This window comes from Grus americana, chromosome 1 (genome assembly GCF_028858705.1).
Source record: "Grus americana isolate bGruAme1 chromosome 1, bGruAme1.mat, whole genome shotgun sequence".
Classification (NCBI taxonomy): domain Eukaryota; kingdom Metazoa; phylum Chordata; class Aves; order Gruiformes; family Gruidae; genus Grus; species Grus americana.
Genome location: NC_072852.1, coordinates 112,490,547 through 112,514,551, shown reverse-complemented (window position 1 = coordinate 112,514,551; position 24,005 = coordinate 112,490,547).

The following is a 24,005-nucleotide window of genomic DNA, read 5'->3' as shown; positions in this document are numbered from 1 at the left end:
AGATTAACTCCCAGGAGAACCATGCAGTTGCACAATACGTATGCATGCAGCACTTAACAGTTGTTCTTACACATGAGATGGCAGACAGGTCTAGACACAATAAAAAACTCTAAATTCTTTCATTTCCTTAGCAATGCACTTATGCAAGGTCCATTGGTGCAGAAAACCCCTTCTCAACCTTCAAATCTCCTGAATCATGAAATTACCTTATCCAGCAGAAGTGTGCAATGCTACATTTTAAACAGGGTCCGTAACACTTACAACAGTGTTGTGAGTAACAGAAGAGCCTAGGGAACTTTTCATGTCTCTGACCCATTTGAGTTTCTACCCTTTCAGAGTGTAACAGCATACCTTCTTTCTTGTTGCTTCTGCTGCATACTTTGGAAATTTTCCACCTTCCCAGCTCAAACCTTTTTCAGTGAGGTTGCAGCAATCTCCTTCCCTGCCCCACCTAACATCAGGATGAACAATCAAGGTTCCTGATCTGGAGAACATGCTGGTATCATTCATAACATCCATGGCAATGAGACCTTTTACAAGTCAATGGTTCCCACTATCAGCCAAAACTCATAAAAAATACATCGACTGCTTCAACATTTACTCTCTGTTTAGCAAATCACTTAAACACACTTAAGTGTTTGGCTGAACACAGAGGTACTTTACTGACTTATAACTTGCGGGGTGCAGGAGGAGCATGGATATAATAAACCTGCCAAGCCTGCACTGACAGTCTGCTCCTGAGATTATTAACTTTAAACTGCTTCTTTGTCAAGAAACCTCAATTAAGTTACCATTAAGTAGAATAGCTGGGAAAAATAAATCTCTCCTTTAATGGTTGGGATTTTCTCTGTTAGCTTCTCTTTTCAGCACACAGCCCGAGAGAAGAAATGCTCCCAGTGCACTGTGTGATATACACCTGAAAACATCAAACAAAAGAGATGTCTAGTATTTCAGCTCCTTATTAACTTCAAGTATCCTCAGCAGCAGCCTGCAGAACAAGAGGGAAAAAAACCTACCAGATCGACGAAAATGTTAAAAAGAGACACACGACTAGATTTAGACTCTTTCTATGCAACTCAGCTAGTGTGATGTTTGGAGTAATTTCAATTAATTTGTTGCCCTCTTTGCCCAGGGACAGAGGCAGTGGGGGTGAGAACACCATGCTAGCACTAGCCTCTTGGAAACAAACAAGCCTTAAGTTTAGTATTTGGGTTCATCCCAAATAGGCTGTGACAACAAATAAATAGCTGATTTATCCTGAAAATTTAGGTTCCTTGGGAATTACGAAAGCAGATAAGAAATCTAGGAAACTGCTATCCATACAGGATGCAGATAAATCCAAGAACTTAGTAAGATTCTGACAGGGCTCAGCCCCAGGCGGCAGCTGAGCCCCAGGCGGCCGCAGGCTCCCCGCTCCCCCGGCGGGATGGGGAGGAGAATGGGAAGACAAAGGCAAAGCCTCGTGGGTTGGGGTAAGGGCGGGTTACTGGGACACAGCAACGACAGTACTGATAACGGAGATTCACAACGGGTGATAACAGAAAGCAATTGACCGACCGGACGCTCAGCCCATCCCGGAGCCCGTCCCGGAGCCGCACCAAACCCGCCCCTGCCCGACTGGCCCCCTTTGATGGTGAGCATGACGTCACGTGGTAGGGAATAGCCCCCGGCCAGCTTGGCTCACCTGTCCTGGGTCCTGGTGAAATTAACTCTGTCCTAGCCAGAACCAGGACAGACTGAAAAAACCAGGACTGGTACAGGTATGAATAACAGACCAATTTTGGAAGACCTGTTATACCCAATGTTTCACACACTGAACTATTAGCTGGCTATTATCAGTGGTAAAATACTGAATTAATAGCTAGTACAAAATCCTTCAGACTGCCTATAATTAAAGATTAGTTTGAAGAGTAAAAAAAAAAATAAAAAAACTGGGTTTAACAGCTTTTGCAAAATTGTATTTAGTGATTCCAGTGATGTCTCTTACTTAGATCAGTATCAGTCTTTTTTTTTTTTTTTTTTTTTTAATTTTACTAAGCTCTTGGATTCATTTGCACCCCACTTACACATATTTCTTTTTATTCATCTGCTACCCTTCAATTTCAAGACGTGTCCTTTTTGTTGTAATGAATGTACAGATATGAAATTCAACATCTTGGTTTTATGTTTCACTTCAAACACTATGTATTTCAAACAATAAGCACATTTGAGCCACATATGAGGCCTAAAAGAAAATAGTTGCCAAGCCCACAGAAATCCACTCTGTTCGTAGCTGGTGGACAAAAATAAAGCTGAATGAAAGGTATCAACCAATGGGCAGGACTGAAACTTAAATTTAATTTGCTTTTATGTTGTATTGAAACCACTCTTGAGCAAAGTGGAAGTTACATAGCTGCAATAGCACTGGGCAGAACAGCTAGGTTGAAGTATCTCTGGCACATACAGTCACATTAATGTTTTGCAATGACATACAGAGCTCAGGTGTAACGCTCCTGGCTTTAAATACTATGAGACTGTGTTTTAAAGTCTTTCATGGTCATGAAGATTTTTTCTGCAATGCTGTTGTTGTGGTTTAACCCCAGCTGGCAGCTGAGCACCACGCAGCTGCTTGCTTACTCCCCCCCTCAGTGGGATGGGGAGAGAATCAGAAGAGTGAAAGTGAGAAACTTGTGGGTTGAGATAAAGACAGCTTAATAAGTGAAGCAAAAACCTCACGTGCAAGCAAAGCAGAACAAGGAATTCATTCCCCACTTCCCATGGGCAGGCAGGTGTTCAGCCATCCCCAGGAAAGCAGGGCTCCATCACATGTAACGGTTACTTGGGAAGATAAATGCCATCACTCCAAATGTCCTCCCTCATTCTCCCCCCAGCTTTTATTGCTGAGTATGACGTCATATGGTATGGAATATCCCTTTGGTCAGTTGGGGTCAGCTGTCCCAGCTGTGTCCCCTCCCAACTTCTTGTGTACCCCCAGCCTACTGGGGTGGTGTGAGAATCAGAAAAGGCCTTAGCTCTGTGTAAGCACTGTTCAGCAGTAACAAAAACATTTGTGTATTATGAACACTGTTTTCAGCACAAATCCAAAACACAGCCTGATATTAGCTACTATGAAGAAAATTAACTCTACCCCAGCCCAAACCAGCACATTCTCCACCCCTTGTTCCATACCATTTCCATCATACTCAGGTCCCACACTATCCAATACATCCCCATTACCCACCAACTCCTTTCCCATTCTTTGATATAATACACAGATATCATTCCTTTAGTCTATGGACCACCCCTGTGAAATGTCCACAAAATGTCCACTGAGTTCATGTAGTCCATGACTTTGGGGTCTATTCCTTATAGTGATCACTCAGGACAGGAGACATGGTGTGTTGCATGGAGTTATTGGGCACCAAAACCAGCTCAGGTCAGGTCACTGCTGCACTTGCACTGCTTCTTGTAAGGCTTGTCATCCGTTGGTTCAGGTGGTTCCTGCTACAGTAATTCCTGTAACATGCAACTCAAATCATGGGTTACAACAATTTAAATGTATTTCCATTACAATCTCCACCCCTTGTCCCTTTGGGCCAGACCATCGGGTTTAACACTGCAATGAACACCTCCCCTTGTCCCTGCTCTGGCTGGGACTTATCCACAGACTGCAGTCCCTTAAGGGTGTATCTGCCCAAGTGGAGCCTTATCTATGAACCACAGTCTGTCCCAGGGTACACCTGCTGTGGCATAGACTTATCCACAGCCACACTTGCTTTAAGGTGCACCTGTTCAGCGTGGCCTTCTCCATGGGCCACAATGCCTTCAGAAATATACCTGCTCCGGCATGGCCCTACCTATGGCTGCAGTCCCTTCAGAAGTAAACCTGCTCTGTTGTGGGCTTATCCATGGCCACATGCCTTGAAGTGCTCTAGCACAACCTCATCCACAGCCACTGATGCTTCAAGGTGTACCTGCTGCAGCATGGACTTATCCACAGCCACAGATGCTTTGAAGGTGTACCTTCTCCTGCGTGGATTTATGCTTGGGCCACAATCACTTCAAAGCTATACCTGCTGTGGCACAGACATAACCGTGGCCACAGACACTTTGAGATTGTACCTGCTCTGGCATGGGCTTATCCACGGCCACGGACACTTTGCGGTGTCCTGCTCTCACATGAACTCATCCACAGGTCACAGTCCCTTTGACTCGAGTGCACACAGGAGCTCCAGCCTGTCCAGTACAGCAGCACAGAAACAGCAGCGATGCCCTGGCCACCTGCCAGCCCAGGCACATCGCCATTGCTGTTATCAAAATATTCCCAGGCACAGCACAGTAAGATGATAAGCAGTACAGCAGCACAGCGAGCAGTGAAAGCAAAAAGCAGCCACTAATGAGCACTAGACCCTAACAGACAGTAAGACAAGCAAGCCCCATGGCAAGCACAGGAGCCTGCCAATTAATAGCTAAAAAGCAATAAGAGCTATAAATTTGATCTAGCACATTCCAATCAAATCTGTCATTATCTCAAACCCTTCGAGCCCCACAGTGGGCACCTAAAAGGACTGTCCTGGTTTAACCCCAGCTAGCAGCTAAGCACCATGCAGCCACTCCCTCCCTCCCAACGGGATGGGGGAGAGTTGGAAGAGTGAAAGTGAGAAAACTCATGAGTCGAGATAAAGACAGTTTAATAGGTAAAGCAAAAGCCGCGCATGCAAGCGAAGCAAAACAAGGAATTCCTTCACCACTTCCCATAGGCAGGCAGGTATACAGTCATCTCTTAAATATGTAGAAAATATACATAATTTTTATTATATATGTTATATATTATAAGCCAAATTATACATATATATGCACAATATGCAAAAATACACAACAAGGCAAGCAAGCCCCATGGTAAGCACAGAAGCCTATCAACTAATAGCCATCAGTAGGCAGGTGTTCAGCCATATCCAGGAAAGTAGGGCTCCATCACACATGTCCTGGTTTCGGCTGGGATAGAGTTAATTTTCTTCCTAGTAGCTGGTTAGTGCTATTTTTTGGATTTAGGCTGAGAATAATGTTGATAACACACTGATGTTTTTAGTCGTTGCAAAGCAGTCAAGGATTTTTCATCCTCTCGTACTGCTCTGCTAGCAAGAAGGCAGGGGGTGCCCAACAAGCTGAGAGGGGACACAACCAGGACAGCTGACCCAAACTCACCAAAGGAATATTCCATACCATATGATGTCATGCTCTGTATATAAATGGAGGTTGGCTGGGAGGTGGGCCAGTTCAGGAAATAGCTGAGCATTGGCTTTGGGTGGTGAGATATTGTACTTGTTTTGTATATTCTATTATTGTTGTTGTTGCTATTAGTAATCTTATTTTTCTGACCTATTAAACTGTCTTCATCTCAACCCAGGAGTGTTACTCTTTTTTTCCTTTTTGATTCTCTCCCCCATCCCACTGGGGGGCGGGGAGTGAGCGAACGGCTGTGCGAGTTGGTTAAACCACGACAACACGTAATGGTTCCTTGAGAATACAAACGCTATCACTCTGAACATCCCCCTACCCCTCCTTCTTCTTCTCCCAGTTTTATATGCTGACCATGACATGTCAGTTTGGGTTGGCTGTCCCAGCTGTGTCTCCTCCCAGCTTCTTGGGCACTGCTCAGCAGTAACTAAACCATCCCTGTGTTATCAACACTGTTTTCAGCACAAATCTGAAACGCAGCCCCGTACTTACTGTGAAGAACATTAACTCCATCCCAGCCAAAACCAGCACACCTGCACACCGATGTATCCTGCTATAGCAAAAGGGACTGAAGAATTACAGCAGCTGCAAGAGCTAAGGAAGCGGCTAGCTGCAGTGGCTGCCAGGCAACTGACGCTGAAGCATCAGCCATGGCTGGGCTGAGGCCGAGGCCTGCATAACCCAAGACAAACAGGCCCAAAAGCTGCTTTGGGGGCAGTAAACATGAACTGTGAGGGAGTGTATTAACAGCACAGGGGAAAAAAAGCCAATTTGTTCCAGCAGTTGCTTCACCAAATCAGAGCGGAGTACTTGAAGCTAGGAGTCTCAATAAAAGTGCATATGACATCTCATCTTGCTTAGCTTCCCACTTTCTTCTCTCCTTGCTTTGTTAAGGCATTTGAGTCAGCATTTGCAAGAAATAGCTCGCAGACTAATCAAAGCAGTTTAGTTTCACTTGCCCAGATTCTTGGGCTTGAAGAGGTGTTAATTAAAGACCAATGAACTGAGACCCTTCTTGTCACCAAGACAGTTAGATGGCTATATATACATTAATCATGTTTCAAATACTGTTGTCTGTTTCCTAAAATAGGCAAACATTTTCAGCTGTACTTGCTTTTGGAAATTTTCCAGGGCTTTAATTATTCTTGTTGTCTTTCTTAATTTTCTGAAGTTCTGAACAACATTTTTGAGAGAGTAACCAGTCTTCGCAGAGTATATTACAAAAGACAAAACTGGTATTACACACAATGTAAGCAGCTGTCTGCAATGCAAAGATTTTTTTTTTCCATTGGTCTTCTGGAAAAAAAAAAAAAAAACCAGACCAAAAACCAAAAACATCTTTTTTGGAGTCAGTAGTTTTGTTTAGACAACATGCAATCTCTTTCTTACAACTTTATTCATATTAACAAATACCACCTAAAAAGGCAAATACACACTTTTTCAATACTGAAAAACTAAAAAAAAAAAAAAAAAGCAACAGAGAAACATTGCCCCTGAAGTTAATAGCAAGATTCCGTCAAATAGATGGGATATAATGCTACATCAAAAAACAGCATGGTAGAAATTTCTATCTGACTGTATAGTAGTTTCAGAATATTTAATAAAAGTCATTAGCAAAACAGTCATCACCCCACTATTTTAAATGAGTGAGATTTTCCATAACACCATTATTCTACAGCTTACTAAAGCAGCTGCCCAAAGTAGGAAAAATCATCCTATGCTATTGAGCAGCAATAATGAACCTGGCAGCAAATCAGTAAAATGTGTAATAAAACCTTCTGTGGATGAAGACTCATAAAAACTTCTCTTAGTATATCTCATTTTGTATGTTGATTCCTAGAGGAAAGCCTAAAATCAGCCTGATTTCTTTCATCAATAGTTAAAAATAAATTGAATTATAAGGCAATTTCAAAGCACTGTGTGCTGCATCGCACCTGCCAACATGGATTTTATTGCCTACTATTTTGGTGTATCAATTTGAATGCTCACTTGGGACTGTCACCGAAATCCGGGAATAAACCTCGTAACACCAATGTAGTGTTAAAAGGCAGGCATTCTTTATTGCAGCGCTGGATGCACGGGGGATAGCTCCACCCAACGTGCATGTCAGGTGATCACCAACACACAGGTTATGTAGCATCAAAACATACATATTCATCGTTTTTCTCAGAAAGGGCAGTCCTATGATAATCATTTCTTAGAATCCAGTTCCATATTCTCCCCCCCGTCACGCATGCTCAGTGATTTGAGTCAGTGGTCCTCAAGGGTCTCTGGTGGTCGTCAGTGGTCTTGCACCCGTGCCCGCTGGATGAACCTCTTCTTGCAAGCATGCGCAGTATCCTTGCTGTGGATGCACCTGTCCATAACGACTTACTTCATAAGATTAATATCTCCAAACCTATTGTTCAGTTGGGTAGGGACTGTACATGGAACATAGCAGCACTGTACCTTGCCATGGTCAGTGAGCTTCATTACCTATTACCTTGGTTACAAACTAATTATCTCAACCTGATTCTATAGTTTCTGTTTCACAGCCCCTATCCCACGGTTACAGGACCAGTCTAGAGAAATCAGAGTCTGCCCCTGCACAAGCAAGACAGCAAGATTTCTATTTTAGCTCAGGAAGACTACAGATTAGGTGTTGTCCCATGCTTTTCCATAGTTCCTATGGACAGGACCAAGAAGATTTTCAAGTGTGACCAAAGTGTTACAAAGTCTGGCTTTACATGACCAAGCCACAGCCCCAAGGAAGCATCTTACCTGAAGCGGGTATTGACAGACACATCTGTTCCAGCTGCAATTCTTGGGCCTGCACAGCCAAATTTGAGCAGCACCTCTCTTTCTTACACTCTGACACTGATTTTTATGTTCCATGTTTTAATATGTACAGTTCACCTGGGAAATGAATATCAAAATTTTCTTAAAAGTTTAACCCCCAGCACACCATTATTAACTTTATGTTTTCTTTTGCTTCAGGAATTTTTCACTAGTTTATCAACACCAGTTGTACACAACTCAATTTCTTCAATCAATATTTTGAATTAAACAACAAATTCCTTTTACTTCTTTACCTTCACATATACATGCATGCACTTTTAAACATAAAACATATTGCACAGTAGTAAAAACCAAACAACAAAAAAAAAATCCAAACCCTTGAAAGTATTCAGACAAAACTATGACAGTATTCAAAAATACATATGTCTCTGATGTATTTATAACACAGACTGTCACATTTATCAAAAGGCTGTAGAAACTCAGGAGTTCTCAATCTAAACTCATGTTGGGAAAATATAGCCATATATATGAGATAAAAGGTTTTTAGGAAGAAGTTGATACACAGAACCAGTTTGAGTAAAAAAAATGTTTTGAAAATGACTGCTTTGGTGCATTTAACATTAAGATTTCAGAAACTGTGTCTACTAATATTAAGCCAAAGCAGGGACAGGAACACAAGTAGAAGTGAGGTATCATTGACAATGCTTTTTGTTTGATAGATCCCCTATTTTTATACCAGATTTTATAACATATGGTTGAGAATTTAAACATTAGAAAACAGCAGATAACGGTAAAGAATTAGGAAGTAGCAGAAAATTAGCATGGTGCTATGGTTACACAGCCAGGTGTGAACATACTGGGAGCGAGGTGAGAGGTGGAGGCTTTGGCATCGGTACTGGTAACCAGCAGCGCAGCGCACAATGCAGCTGCAAGGTGCAGGGCTTCTATTTAGATCAGAACTGCGACTCTCCTGGAGGAGCTGCTGCAGCGAATAAGCTACTAACCCACATTTTTCTGAAGCTGCTTAAGGGGCATTGACAGCATAACTTTTGGGGAGGAAAACATCACTTCCTGGAGCACAGCCCCAGTTAGGAATGGCTTACACCTAAATCTCCAGTCGTCTGTACTTCCTGTCAAACTTGAACAGCATTAGCAGCTTCCTCAAAACTTGCTGATGCCAAGTAAAACACTGAGCTGACAGAAAGCAGGAGGAGAAACCTCCTCTTCATCTCTCATGCTCTATCACAGACATCAGAGCTCAGATGATTGCTTGTCTGCAGCCTTGGGCTTTTCTTCTCTTCTGAAAATGAAAGTATCACTACTTCAGAGAATTCCATCTGCTGCTGCTATATGGCTAAAGCTCAGGTTCAGCCCTGCTACCCACAAAGGTGGCCTGGTGACTCATCCATCCAACACCCCCAGGCCTGCTTTCTACACTTGCTGTCACAGGCAGAAATCTGTGCAAGGCCCAACCCTCCCCCCTCTACCAAATCAGCAACTCATCTCGCACTCCCTCTATCACGATCTCCTAATCTTGATGTTCAAAAACCCCCATGAAATTAACCCTAATTACAGCTTTCCACCCACAGCCTCCTTCCTCCTCCTCCTCCTCTCTTACAACTGCAAAACTGTTCCAGTTAAAGAAATTTCAGTTCAAAGGGAGAAAAGGTGGGTAGCTTTTGCTACCACAAAGCTACCACTGTACCTGAAAGTTCAGTAGATTCAGTGCGGATGGTTGAATTCACTGCAAGAGGAGCCAAGAATGACAACAAATCCCATTGTGTTAAGAACTATATGAGAGGATGAGAGTATGGCTTTTTCTTATTCCAGGTTCTTTATACAAAAATATGAAAATGCTATCACTAAACAGGAAAAAAAAAATGTATCTCTGAAAAATGTATATTTTAATCACATGCTAGGTGTTTGGATTCTGCATTATAAGTAGATCAACATATATTTTCTTCACTCTATGAAGCCTTTTTGCAATCTATTACAATGTCTTAGAGTAGAAAATTATAGAACTACTGTGATTTTTTTGCTTTGATCAACGATATTCAGACAGAAAATATCTGACAAAGGTAATTAAAAGAGTGAGAATGTTTTTATACCAATGTCTCTGGAAAGCTTGAGCAGGGTGTGGACAGGGACTCAGGGTGACCTGTTTGTTAGGGAGGGATGAAATTGTTCAAGTTTGCAAGGTTTTAAAAAAACAGGATTTGTCAAGAGAAGAGAATTTAAATTTTAAAAAGGTTGTAGCTTGTGCATAATACACATTCCTTACTTAAGCATGTTATTATTTAATAGATAACAAAGTCTAAGAGATGGAAAATCCCTTTAGATGCATATTATTTCATAAATCTTAGAAAATGTTACTTGATTACTCTTTTTTAAATATAGAAAACATTACAAAAATATTACGTTCAATATGTAATAAAAAAATTATGTATCAGTCATTTTTTTATAATCTATCATCAGAGATGCACAGTGATCAACACTGTACATTTTAATGGACTCACTTTTTCCCTAGCTTAGATTTTCCATTAAAATCACAAGAAATACTGGAGACAATAAAGGACCCCCCACTCTGAGATAATTACTTCAGAATTCCTTGTTTCTTGAAAAACAACTTGGTAAAGATTGAAAAGTTAATTAATTTCACTTAAAATCTGATCAGGTTGTAAAAAAGGGTAACAGCAAGACAGGGAAAGAATATCTTTTATACAACTAGTTTGTGTCCTTTTTTTTTTAATGTCTGAAGAACATTGGGTTTAGTCACAGTTGCCCACCTCTGCTGTTTACACTTTTCCATTGTATACCAACGCTATGTATAGGTCTAAGTTACTGTCTACTGAACATCACTTCAAGTGAATATTGAACAAATTGCTCCCAGCAATTTAGAAGGTAAATTTTCAATTAACTCTACCTTTTTTCATTCCCACTTTAACGTAAAAAAAAAGAAAAAAAAAAAAAAGACAAGCCCTCTGAAGATAAAGGAATGTATTTGTGTATCTAACGAGCAAAAAGCAGCATTTACAATGAAAGTCAGCCTCTATTAATCTAGTTGTTATAAAATTGGATAGCTGTTATTACGACCCTGTTAATTCCTTTATCTTTCTACTCAAAAGTATTGTTAGGTTTCAAGGAGACAACTAAACTAAAACCTAGTCTAGAACAAGGTAGTTGAAAACCACTGGTATCTTGAAAAGAAAGATACTGCTGCCATTTCAAACTCCTTAACACTGTGAATAACTACACTAGCAGGAGGTGCCTACCCCTCAGTTGAGCACTCTGGGCATAAAAATAAATTCTGAGTCTCTCACAAAAGTTTCATCTCTAAGTCAAGACGTAACTGGGTCTTCCTGAATTACAAACAAGTGATTTAACATCTCCCATTCACAGGCAATCCTGTGCTACCACTCATATAACCACCTCATTTTTTCCAAAAATTGTATAAAACCCACACGATTAGTAACGTGTCACCTTTCACTGACCTGCCTAGGTACTTTGAGGTGATAGAGACAGCAACCACGTGCTAGACTCACATGCCATAAACACTTTAAGTGACAGAGAAGATACCTTGGGAGAAAGTAGCACTTTGTGCAATTAATTAAATTTATTCCAGGTATCTCTTCCCAACTATTACTACTGAAGCACTTTAAAGTGCAGCTCAAAAGCAAAAGCAAAAAAATCCCTTCACATCTGGTAGACAGGAACCATCATAGTCCTTTTCTACAGAGTGTTTTGATTTAGATGTAACCTGAGTAACCTGCCACACACAGGATAAAAGCAGGCACATCATAAACTTTCATCAGTCTCCGATCTGATGTAGCAGGAAGAAAATGGTCTTTTTCCTCAGTTGAAAAAGTATTAAGGCTATTTTTATTCCTGAATTAACAAATGTCTAACTCACATCCAGTATTCCATTTGTATGAAATGATTACACAAGATTTCTGTTCTTAGTTGTGTATGTTGAGTGTAGCATCTATAACTCATTTCCTAGTGACTGATACTGTCACTTAATACACATATTATTCTTTTAAATGTATTTTTAACATAATAATATGCACCATAACCATACACTTTTACATCAGGTTTTAAAAAAAATCATTCAACTGACTTTCGTATAATTTGACACATCAAAGCTAGGTCTAGTACACCTACCAACTAACTGAAAAGTTACAATGAAGCAAGCAGTTTCAGATAGATTGTTAAATAACTAATAGATCCAAGATTACATTTTTAGAACAGTCTGAGGTCATCTGGCAACATTGAACCATGCAGCTCAAATGACCACCAAGTTCCAAGCCTGTTTGATAAGAGGGTCTATATGTGTTGGATTTTTTTCTGGAGGTTTGCTGTCAAATAGTATACATGATCCAGTTACTAGTATAGATGCTGTGCCACATTTAACTTCTTCAAAATGGTGATAAAAAGGAATGAAAAGAAAAAAAATGTCAGTAGTAGTTATCACATTCATCTACAGAGCCAAAAAGAAAGTACCCTTTCAGCGATCTTGCACTGTCATAGATTTCTGTCAAGTGAAGCCCCCTTCTTCTTACTCCCCTTTAGTTGTCACTAAGTTTGGGATCACACTAACATTTCTCATCCAGGCAAATCCTTCACACCATCTGAAAACACAGGGTTCCTTCACCTAATTAATGTGCAGTACATGATATGGTGGTCAGCTTCTTAAAGTCTTCTTTAGCCTACTGATCAGGTATCTTAAATACTGGATCTTTAAAAAATTTGAGAATCTAACAGTAATAATCCAAACAAATTAATTTGGCTATGCAATTACCTATCTATTAGATTATGAAATTATGGGCTTGAAACTATGAACAGGACTGATAGTCCTGGTCCAGAATACAGCTGCCCCTAAAAAGTTAACCCACCTAACTCTCATTTAAATATGTTGAACAAGACAACAATATTTAAAATCAGTACTTGTATTATTTAGTCATAACATCTGATCTGGTTCTGGGAGTCTTGAGGCCAGATTTACTTTATCCTTCTGAGGGCGGTCATTGAAGCTTTGCTGGGATGTATGTTCACTTTTTCTTCTTGTCCAGTGAGTATTCTTATAGTGACCACAAGGAAAAACTCCAGGAACAACATTATATTCTTATTTCATACCGTTTCAGTAATGTTCTTTAAGCAACATTCAGGTTTTGTTATTTTATTTCTTATTTTTCCAATTGACTTTTGTAAATCCTCACTCTTTTTATATCTGAAGCTCAGACTGTCTACTTCCTAGGAGTCTATTAAAAAGAAAAGAAAAAGCTATAAACTCTAATACAAGTATTATCTTGGGGGTTTATTGCTATTTTTTCCTTTTAAATAGAAATGCAGTCTCTAAAGCCAATATTAAACTCCACTTTCATTAATTTGTTCCATGAAAATGAGCATTTGTGCTAGATATGTGCATGCGCTTGGCCTGGCTTCATCCTGATTTCTCTAGCTAGCATCCCAAGCAGTTCACAACTTCCTTCTTAATATTGGTTAAAAAGAGATGACCTCTGGTTTTAAAAGATGTGCCTCATGGCAACCCAGCTTCCAACTGCCAGGCTCCTGCTGCTGGCTGAGCTCCAACCTCTCAGTTTCAGGGGTGGGTAGGAGCAACGGGGCACTGTTACCGTCCCCAAAGCACCACCCACACATTGACTGCAACAGCAGTCTGACCAAAAGAGCAACCACACTTTTGTTGGGTTGTTTGTCGGTGCCAAGTCTGGACAGTAGGTCAAGCACTTGAATGAGACAGGATGAGTGTTTGAGGAGAAAATTTTAGAGAGGCTGGGATGAAAACACTCCCACTGTGGCATGCTCCCCTGCCCTGCTTACCTCCTACGTACCTTCATTCCCCCTTACTGCAAAAGATCTTTTGCTTGAAATAGCCTGTTTCCCAATTTTGTCACTTCCGTAGTAAAATTCTCCACAAAACTAATTTTTTTCTGTTCATTTTCTTTTACATATCGTGCATTAAAAACATAACATTCCTACTGCTATGTGTTTATTCTTCGTTCAAAGCAACACTCAACTGTAGAAACACTTCATGCAGGCAACATGGTAATTTTTCTTGCTAATTATATGAATGCGAAAAACCACTTTTAGCTGTCTTGATACGTTGACTCTTTGGTAGCATTGCTTACTGGCATAGTTTGAGATAAACCAGCAAAGTTGCAGACTGACAGTGACATATTTTTCCCCTTCCTCTTTTCATAGATGTTAGGAGATTAGGAATTTCTATCTGCAAGTGTACCGGGTGGGAGTGCCCAGGGGCTGCAGGGGCCTCTGTGAGGAGGGGCCGGGGCTGCCCGGTGCTGGACACAGCCGGTTCCAGCCGGTTCCAACCCACCCACCGCAGGGCACGGCTGGGCCCCGCAGCCACCATGGCGGCGCCTCAGGGAAAGCCTGGGTAAGAAAGGGCAAAGCGCTGCCCGGCAGTGAGGGGAAAAGTGTGAGAAACAGCCCTGCAAGCCCCGAGGGGAGAGGGGGAGGAGGGGAGGAGGTGCTCCAGGCGCCCCAGCAGGGATCTCCTGCAGCCCCTGGAGACACCATGCTGGAGCAGGTTTATCCTGAAGGACTGCAGCTCAGGGGAAGGACCCATGCAGGAGCAGGGGAAAAGCACGAGGAGAAAGGAGCAGCAGAGAGAAGCTGCTATGGACAACATATGACTCATTTTCCATTCCCCTGTGCCTCTTGGAGCAGGGGAGAAGATAGAGGAGTTGAGGATGAAGGAGTGAAGTTGAGCCTGGGAAGCAAAGGGGAAGGTGTTTTAGTTTTTTTGTCTTCGTTTCTAATCATCCAAAATTATTTTAATTGGTACTTCAGGCTTATCGAGAAAATATAAGCAATGCTTCACAACAAGTTTGTTAACGCTTGTGGCTGCTTATGTACTCCATAACCCAGGTGCAAGACAAATACTGTAAAACATAAAAAACCCTCAGAACCTTTCCAAAATAAAGGTCTATTAAGTAAAAAGCTATACTTTATTGCTTCTGAAATTTTTATTCCCCTCTCTCCATTTAACATTTATTCAGGAAGTCGCTATGACTTACAGAAAACTGACACCTTTTTACATTTGGTACCTTTCATTGTTAATAAGGAGGAATGAATAAGCTACAAACAGGCTGTTTCTCCCAGAGTCAGTGTCACCCCACAGGGGTCACTGGCAGCCACATGAGGAAAAAGGCACCCAGAAAAGACGAGGAAAGAGATTCCTCTGAATAAATGAAAAGCTCCACTTTGAATATCAAACTCACCTTGTTAAGTTGCAAGTCTTCTTCAGCCTACTGAACACAACATATTCAATTCATATGTACCAACATTTGACATCTGCAAGAAGATGAGTGTCTTCATCTTTAAGCTATCTAATTTTAGTCTCCACACATATCAAAAACTTCAGAGTCAAGATGTCAGTAAGCTGAAAGTTTCTGTGCTCACTATCGGTTTTAATTTCTGTTCTAGGTCAGTGCACACTTACCAAAATCTATTCTTCCAGTTCTTATAAAAACTAAGAAAAAGGTCACAAATAATCTCTCCCCCCTTCACTAACCATGAACACTTCTTGTTCCTACAGCACCTAATACTGTTTATACTTCTCATTTCAATGCAAAAGTAATCAACTATGCACGAAGCAAGCCAAAGCGCCAAGAGATGATTGCGATGAGAAGAGACTACAATATCATACGGTTTTATGTTCAAAGATGTACAGTGTTTATTAGAAGAGGAAAGGAAAGCAGTACATTAACCTAAATAACTATCTCTTCTGTTAATAGTACCACTAATTCACATGCTGATAATGACTAACTTTCATGTAATTTATCAGGCTGAATGAGTTTTATTGTTCTCAGGCAGTTGCCATGAATATGTTTGGTTTCTGTGCTTTCACATGTTATAACAAAGAACAATAAAATTGGTCATTACTTGGTTGGGGGGTGATTTCTGCTTCTCCAGCTCCAAATCTAAAGTTAAATTAGAGTTGGAATGTATCCTCGCCGTTACCTGCATGCACACAGTGCTATAGCAAACGTGTGCAGAAAGCAATCTGCACTGCAAAGCGCAAGACGCGGGGTGCCAAACAGCAGTCAACAAGACTGCAGAGAGGAGAACTGGTTGTTGGCTAGAAAATAGCCTGTTTGATCTCCCGCACCACGCATTTCACCAAGCATGTTACACATCACTGAAATGCTTTTAAGATTTTTTTTCAGGGGAATCATTCTTCTTGTTCTCCTTCTCGGCCATAGCTAGATTTTAAAAGCAAGAACAACTTTGCTACATCTGCCTGTGACACCACCTCAAGAAAGGCAGGATGTAAGCAGCAGAAATGCACAATGTGACTTTACATGCATTTATATAAGCACACTGCAACTTGCATGAATGCTTCAGCACAAGAACAAATACAGGCAGCGTACCTCTATACATATCTTGCCAGAAGAATTAGGAGGTTACAGGATAGCTCCTTCCAAAAAAAGTGATTTTATATCCTTTATACTGTTCTTTCTCTGCACATATAGACAAGAAATGTGATTTAACTAATGACGCTTTCAACAAAATTCCAAACAGCGCATACTAAAAGACAAAGCCACTCCTCTTTAGCCATTACTTTTTCTTATAATTTTTAAAACAGTATATACATCACTAGTAGTAATTTCATCAGAAGTTATGCTTTTACTGGGATTAAATGAGTTTACTCTTGAAACTTGAAATATTTCCAGTGTGATTTTATAGCAAGTTAGAGGGAAAAAGATTTCTAACTCATGCAGGCTGAAAATATGTCATATTTCTGACTGTATGTTTTGTTTTATTTCATTCTGGTAGGCTCACTAAATTCAGACACTAATGGTGGCTTGTGAATTTATATGATAATGGTTAAAAGTTCCTGCGGAACGATCAGTTTATCTACTGCTGTTGATCTGATTCAGCATTAATTAGCAATATTTTATTTCATTCCTCCCACATGCTCAAGAAAAGAAGAGATCATCATTCAATTCCTGAACAATGATTAGGTGTGCTTCATAAAACTCAATCTTTCTTGAATTATTTCTCTTAGAAAAGCCTGTATAAATAAATGACAAAAATGAGGTGGTATATAATAGATCCTTGCAAAGACAATGCTTGAAAAACAGGTAGAAGAGCAAAAGAAAAAAAAACAAAACAGCTTTATAATATATAATCATTAAGTTTTCAGATAGATCTATTGGTATGAAACCTGTTAACATTATTCTTGGACTCTTTATAGGTATAACCTAGGCAGGTGTGGTCACTGTGCAGTTAAGCTCTATTCTGAAGACATTGAATTAACTCAATGTGTTTCTCATTAAAAAAGGAGTTCAACTAGGCAATTTGCTTCATGACCTCAATGGAAGAGTATTCTTGACTATTCTCAAGGCTAGAATATGTTCCTTCTTAAATCCTGAAGTGAATAAAATATTTTTCAGGTGATGACAATTACTCAATGTTAGATTCTGTACACTGTAGCAGTATTTTCAAAACATGTATATTCATTTTCTGGACTCTCTAATTCTAGGAGTACTCTTAAGGCACAAAAACACGCGTAATTTCATTATGCAAAAGAAAAGATGGATTTGGAGAGAGGAGAATTTGGAAGCCACTTGCATTATCTCTTCTTGGATTTTCTTGCATAAACAACAAGGAAACACAGAAAGAGCAGAGCTTAAGTTGGAGAAAAACAAAACAACCCCCCCACAAGCTACTTCAATTCCAAAGTGTTTCTAAATTATTCTCACTTCTTGCAAACACAGAAATAGGGGGAGATTCTTCTGAGTTAAAATTGTTCCCTGGGAGCACATGTCCTTTAAATTATTTTGTTTGCTATTGGTAGAAAGCATTCATTGTCTTGATGTTTCCAAAGAATAGCTAAGAAATATTCTGAAGAATCTCTCTCATCCTGAGCTAGTAGACACTAAATGTCCCTCTGTTTGTTCCTTAAGCCTTTTGTAAAAACCACTGAAGACACCTTGACACTAGCAATCTTAATTTATCTGGTTACTTTAATCTCACGCCTAGAAGACAAAAAAGGTAATACAAAATATATGAAAATATTCCTTTTTATAAGTATTTTTCCATAAGTCAAAAGGGAGCACTGCTCTATGGATATTGTATATTAAAAAGTGACATGTAGTATTTGGTTTAAGGTTATAAAAATAAGCAGAATTGTATTCACAGCTACTACTTATCAATTTATGCCAAGAATGTAAAAAAAACCAAACCCCGCCCATAACCCAAAACCACCCAGCCCCTTCTCCCTCAATGACCCACATGCATTCACACATGAAATGAAATCTCAGTGTGTCATTTTTCAGTCTGGAACATGAGGTTTTGGCAGTAGCTAACCACCAGCCATGCACACACAATGACAGAAGAAAGAAAGCATTTTTGCTCCGTAGCATACCAACAGTTCATCATGCTCTCAAAGGTACAATGAACAAATAATTTTAATTTCACAGAATTGCTACTGAGGGCATACTGAAAGTGGTGCATACTCCACGAGCATACACGGATGACTATATTTATAGGTATAGCGAAGGTCATACCAGCAGTTCCACTCCAATAAGTCATCTTCTGATATTTAATCATAATAATAATAATAAAAAAATATTAACACACTTTTAGATTTGAAGCTTCTGAACAAACCAAAAGAAATCCCTCCTCACCTTCTTAAGCACCATAGTCAAGAAGAAGGGTTTGAAAAGCCATGTGCATTTTCCCTTCTGCACCCCTCCCTGACCACAGTGACAGATGGCAATGGATCAGGTCCAGGAAGGAGAACTACATAGCAGGGAACCCAGCACAGGGTTTCTAACCCACCTGCCTGGCCAGAAGCTATCCCACTCCATCCTGCCACTTCTGCTTTCCAAGGGAGATGGAGTGTTTCTCTACCACTGCAGTTGACAGAGTAATGCAGACGGTTTACCAAAGCAGAGAATAAGAATCTGAAAGAAAAGATAATTTGCCATAGCTCTAAGGTTTTCACCTAATAGAACTCAAGTTACAGCATGTGTTTGGTAACCCACTGACTTTCACTGAAGACACGGGAGCTCTCATCTTTAATAACCCAGTTAACATTGTAAATAATCGCGTTTCATCCGACACCGACTCTTTTTCTATTTAGGGTGCCGTTGCATGAGACTGCAAGTCCCTCATCTATTAGATCTCATAACTTGGATCCAAGGAAGGAAATACTTTAGTTACCAGCAGTTCTCAGATTCCTTTCTGCCCGTGACAACTCTTTGTTTAAAGCAATTTAGCTAACTCTCCTGAGCAGATGAAATGATTTGCCTCACCAATCTTTTCCTCACTTACCAAGCTGTTAGTGTCTAAGTGGACATTGTGCATCTGATATTTCATCTAGGAAGAAGAAAAAGAATATAAATATATGAAAATGTGTGTGTGTGTGTATATGTGTGTGCATACACACACTGGACATTTGACAAGAAGCTTCAGCTGCTGTACAGAGAGTTCCTGGCACTATGTGCTTAATCAGGCATTTACTAAATGGCTTATAATATATTGCTTTCTTAACGCTGCTCTGTGTTTCTTTGGTACAGCACTGCAGTTGATCGGTAATACTTGTGTATGTGACAGATATCAGACATACTTGTCTCTGAAGAATCCTAACAATTAAACAGATTCAACACAGTTTGTCCACTTTTATCTTTGCAGTTGCGCATCTAAACTTTACTAATTCCTAATAAAAGTCACAATGCATTTCTCTTAGTTACAGTGCAATTCTGTGATAAATACAAATATATACATAACTTCAAACATATATATTTTTAAATAAAATACAAATATTCCAACTAAGAATTAACATTCATTTTGCTGACAGAATCAGAAGATTAGCCATAAAACTGAGGTTTTAACAGGAGGATCAATCCTGATACATGTTTTTGACATAAAATATTGCTTGGTGCGGCTTCTTGGGAAATAATAAATTCACTGAGGTGCTACATTAATCAGGCCACCCATGACAGCTTTAATATATATCTCCTTAAATGAAACTTATTGCTTTTACAGGCACATAATACCATTCCTCTGTCAGCTTTTAAAGTTGGTCTTAAACCTCTACAGAAGAAGCAGGTGTCACAGGCAGACTTCTCATTGAATATTCATTGTGCTGCCTGCAGTATTTTGAAACTAACATCCACTCTAAGAGAAAGCAGGGAGAGATTGCAGAATATTGCCCTCCTCAGAGGACTTAGTTTAAGCAATAATGATCTGAATAGCAGGGGGTTTAATCTGGTACTCACTTTTAAAAATAGTTCCATAGAGAAGAAAAAACAGCTGGTTACCTTGTATTTTTATTTTAACCAGACACTAAAAAAAAAAAAAGTGTATCATAAATTAACATTTTTACTGTTAAACTATGAATTCATATACAAAAATATAGGGAGAAGTATATCTGAAGTCCATAGTTACTCATTCTTTCATATATTCTTTGACATATTTCTAAGTACTATTTCTTCTTTGTTGCTGATCTTTTAAAAACAGGACAGCCTAACTTCACAACCCCAAGTCAAATAAGAAACAAAATATTTTGTGAACTCAAATAATGTTGATTCATGAATTATTGTTATGATATTGGTATTTCAACCTATTTAGCTTATTTGGACCCCTTGATAATAGCAGTTGGCATCACCCATCACTAAACATTGATTTTCTTTTAAATTAAGGCTCAGCAAGTGCTTGGAGATCCTGAATCTCCAACTCTTAAACAGCAAGAAGTTATTACCAGTATTATTCTTTTAAAAACACTTCTCATAGAATAAGCGATTCATTCATTTACTTCTTCACTGACACACTCAACATAAACCCAAACCCTCACAGGGATTTGCTTAACCTAACACGTGTATTACGCCTATGGAAATTCATGGATTGCTATTGTTGACCTCAAGGTAGCCAGTGTTCCAGATGCAGCAATGTTCCCAAACTGCAACCTGCAAATCAAACTTAAATTGCAAGATGAGCAAAGGGCTTGCTCGTAACAGGTGCCAAACCAGCTGGCACACCTTGGAAATAAGGGAAAGAAAAACTTTCCCAGACACCAAGACAAGACCTTGTGGGGCCATCTGGTCCAGCAAGATACCAACATTTGCTGAAATAGAAAGAAGACTGAAGGAAGATATCTACTTCACTAAGAACTAGGATGTGAAAATTTTTTGTTTAATCTATCTCAATAAGCAGTTCCAAGTTCTGGGGCTTCTGGGTCTTTTTAGTGTTGTTGGCTGGTTTTCCTGGACATGTTCACCAAGAATAAGCCAGGCAAGGCATTTCTAACTTAAAGACTCTGTTTAACTGGTCACATAGCCTTCTTCCAAGGGACCAACTTTCTCATCTGATATATCAGTCACACCTCTTAGCATAAAATAGCAAAATGAAAATATAAAGACTCTAATTTCACAGTATGAATGACAGACTACAGAAATAAAAAGTATTTCAAAAATTTGATGCAAAGATTATTGCATTATTTAATGCATTTATTTAATCCCATATGTGTTCTTTTAATACGAAATTATGTTCAGATAACATCTTCAAATCATTGAGAAAACTATGCAGAAATGTTTGCAGACAAGCTGAAGATGAAGAAGGGAAGGAGAGAAGATGAGAACTAAAAATAGTCTATTGTACTGAAGGTACCCTAGCAATGGAGGACTGCAACAGGAGTACTACAGAGGAAGGACAAGCAGCTTTAATGGATAGGGAATGAGAATTCTCTGTCGGTTGAGGAGCATGAGGATTGTCAAGCTGATCACTGGTAATGAAAAAATTTCTGACATAAAATTTCTAGCCATCATCCATAGCATATGCATAGACATCAACCTAGGGAAAAAGTCTGGATCATCAATTAATGTAAATAAACAGATATTTGTGAATGCTGAAAAAAACCTCACAGTCAGGCTGACACATTTGAAGGAAACTGGTAGACATCTATTTTTTCCAACTTATTTATACACACCTGTGCTGAATATAGAAGTAATTTTAATTTTCTTCCAACATTATCATACTCAGGGGAAGTAGATATTTCTCTAAAGACAAACTAACTGATCCTTCATTAAGTAAAAATAAACTAGACAGTGGTCTTAAGTGTCTGGATACAGAGCATGAAAAGAAAACAACTTTTCAAGGTGAATATTGAGAATTGTACATTCCATATGCTTCTACTTCAAGGTCACCTGAGGAAAGTCATAAGTCCATTTGCTTCTCCTACCAAAGAGCTAGGCTTCCTGCCAGATACTCTTCAGAAAGGAAACCTTTTCTGTGAAGCTGTGCAGAGGAGTTATGTATGCACAGCCCACAAGAGACATAAAAGCAGCATGCTCCGATCACCACTGCTAGATTTATCATTATTTCAAAAATTGACTATATTGCAAGGCAGCTTTCATAGCATGAGATGAGAACCACAACAAGTTGCCTCTTATCTTACTGTGTTTCCTGTAGGGAGGACATAGTGGAAGTTGCTTTCTCACATCCTGTGCTGAGGGGCAGGTACTCGTCCTAGCCCCCACCCATCAGATCAGCAAGGCCTCTCCACAGCTGTGCACACTAAATCAGGGGAAAGCTTAAAGGCTTAAAGAGAAAAGAGTAAGCCATATTTTAGGTATAAGGAAGGAAATTTCTGTTATAAAAAGAAAACAAAAAAAATCCTACATTTCTGTTTCTGCTACAGTTTCTCAAGGGAATGTGAGAGTCCTTGTTGTCTTTTTATGAGGAGCAATATCACAGTACGGCAGATGAAGTGTAGCTGGAGAGCAAAGTAAAACAGAGGCAAGTGATACTTGAAGCTCAATTTTCACAAGGTTCTCAGTAGCCCAATAAAACACAAATACTCTGACCAAAGCCTGAAGTACTTGTATTTTAGAATAAAACTTTCATTTTCAGTCAAAAACTTTTCCTGCTTTGTGAGGCATTTTTAATGAAGAATTTAAATTGATTTTCAATGTGCTCCTGAAATGTACATGAGAAGTCAAAAAGACAATTTTCTGAAAATAAATTTTTTTAATGCTTTTTCTTCATCACCTTACTATGCAGGATAACCTGGAGACATGAAGTCAAAACTCGCTGCCTCTCTCACTCAACTGAGCTTAGACCTCAGCCTAAGAGCCTCCTGAAGGAACAGCTAGCACAGGGTTTCCCTACACAAGTCCTCACCTTTTGCTGATCACCGGGATTCCATGGAGATTTAACACAGAAGTTGTCTCCTCCTTCCAAGAACCTCATCCACTCGCCTGCTTGCATTGGGAAGTTTCTTCTTCCAAGTATTGAACCTGCTGATACTGGCGCTCAGAGAAAGCAAGCACATCTTAAGTCCAATTCTGAGACTCCCAACTCATTTCAGATTGAGCCTGAACCTGAGCTGGTGTTCATTTATACCAGCCTGTATGACTCTGCAGTTAAGTTCCCCGAAATATTGTGACACAGAATCCCTAGCTTGTCGGTTTGATAACCTACTCCTCTGTGAAAAAGCAAGTGGCAGATAGAGGGCAATAGATACCTGCATTTTTTTCTGCATCAGAGCTGAGCACAAAGCCTAAAAGAAGAGGAAACAGGGATGACAGAAGACTTGAAGGCAGCAGTTTCCACCATGTTGGACGTTGGTGCATGCTTGAGTGACTCCAGGAACTGAATTCAAAGTACTGCTGCATGGGGGGAACTGTCCTTTAATTTAACATCTTTTGAATGATTGCATTAACCTGCAGACAAACTTCAGGTGTGAGCTTCTATTTTCATTCTGTCAGTTCCTTCTGTTTTCTCCTCAGATCCTAGATCCTTCTTTGCTTGAGTATAGCTAAAATTAAAGATATCTTAATAAAGATAGCTAGAAATACCATGTAGGGGATTTATTAAGCATCAGTTTAATCTACTTCTTCAGCTGGTAATTTGTTTTAGCAGCTACATGACCATTACATATTAAAGCCACTTCCCAGATTTGTGGGAAATGAGGATGGGAAGAGCGAATGAAAATGTGACTTTAGGCTACATTTAGAATTTCC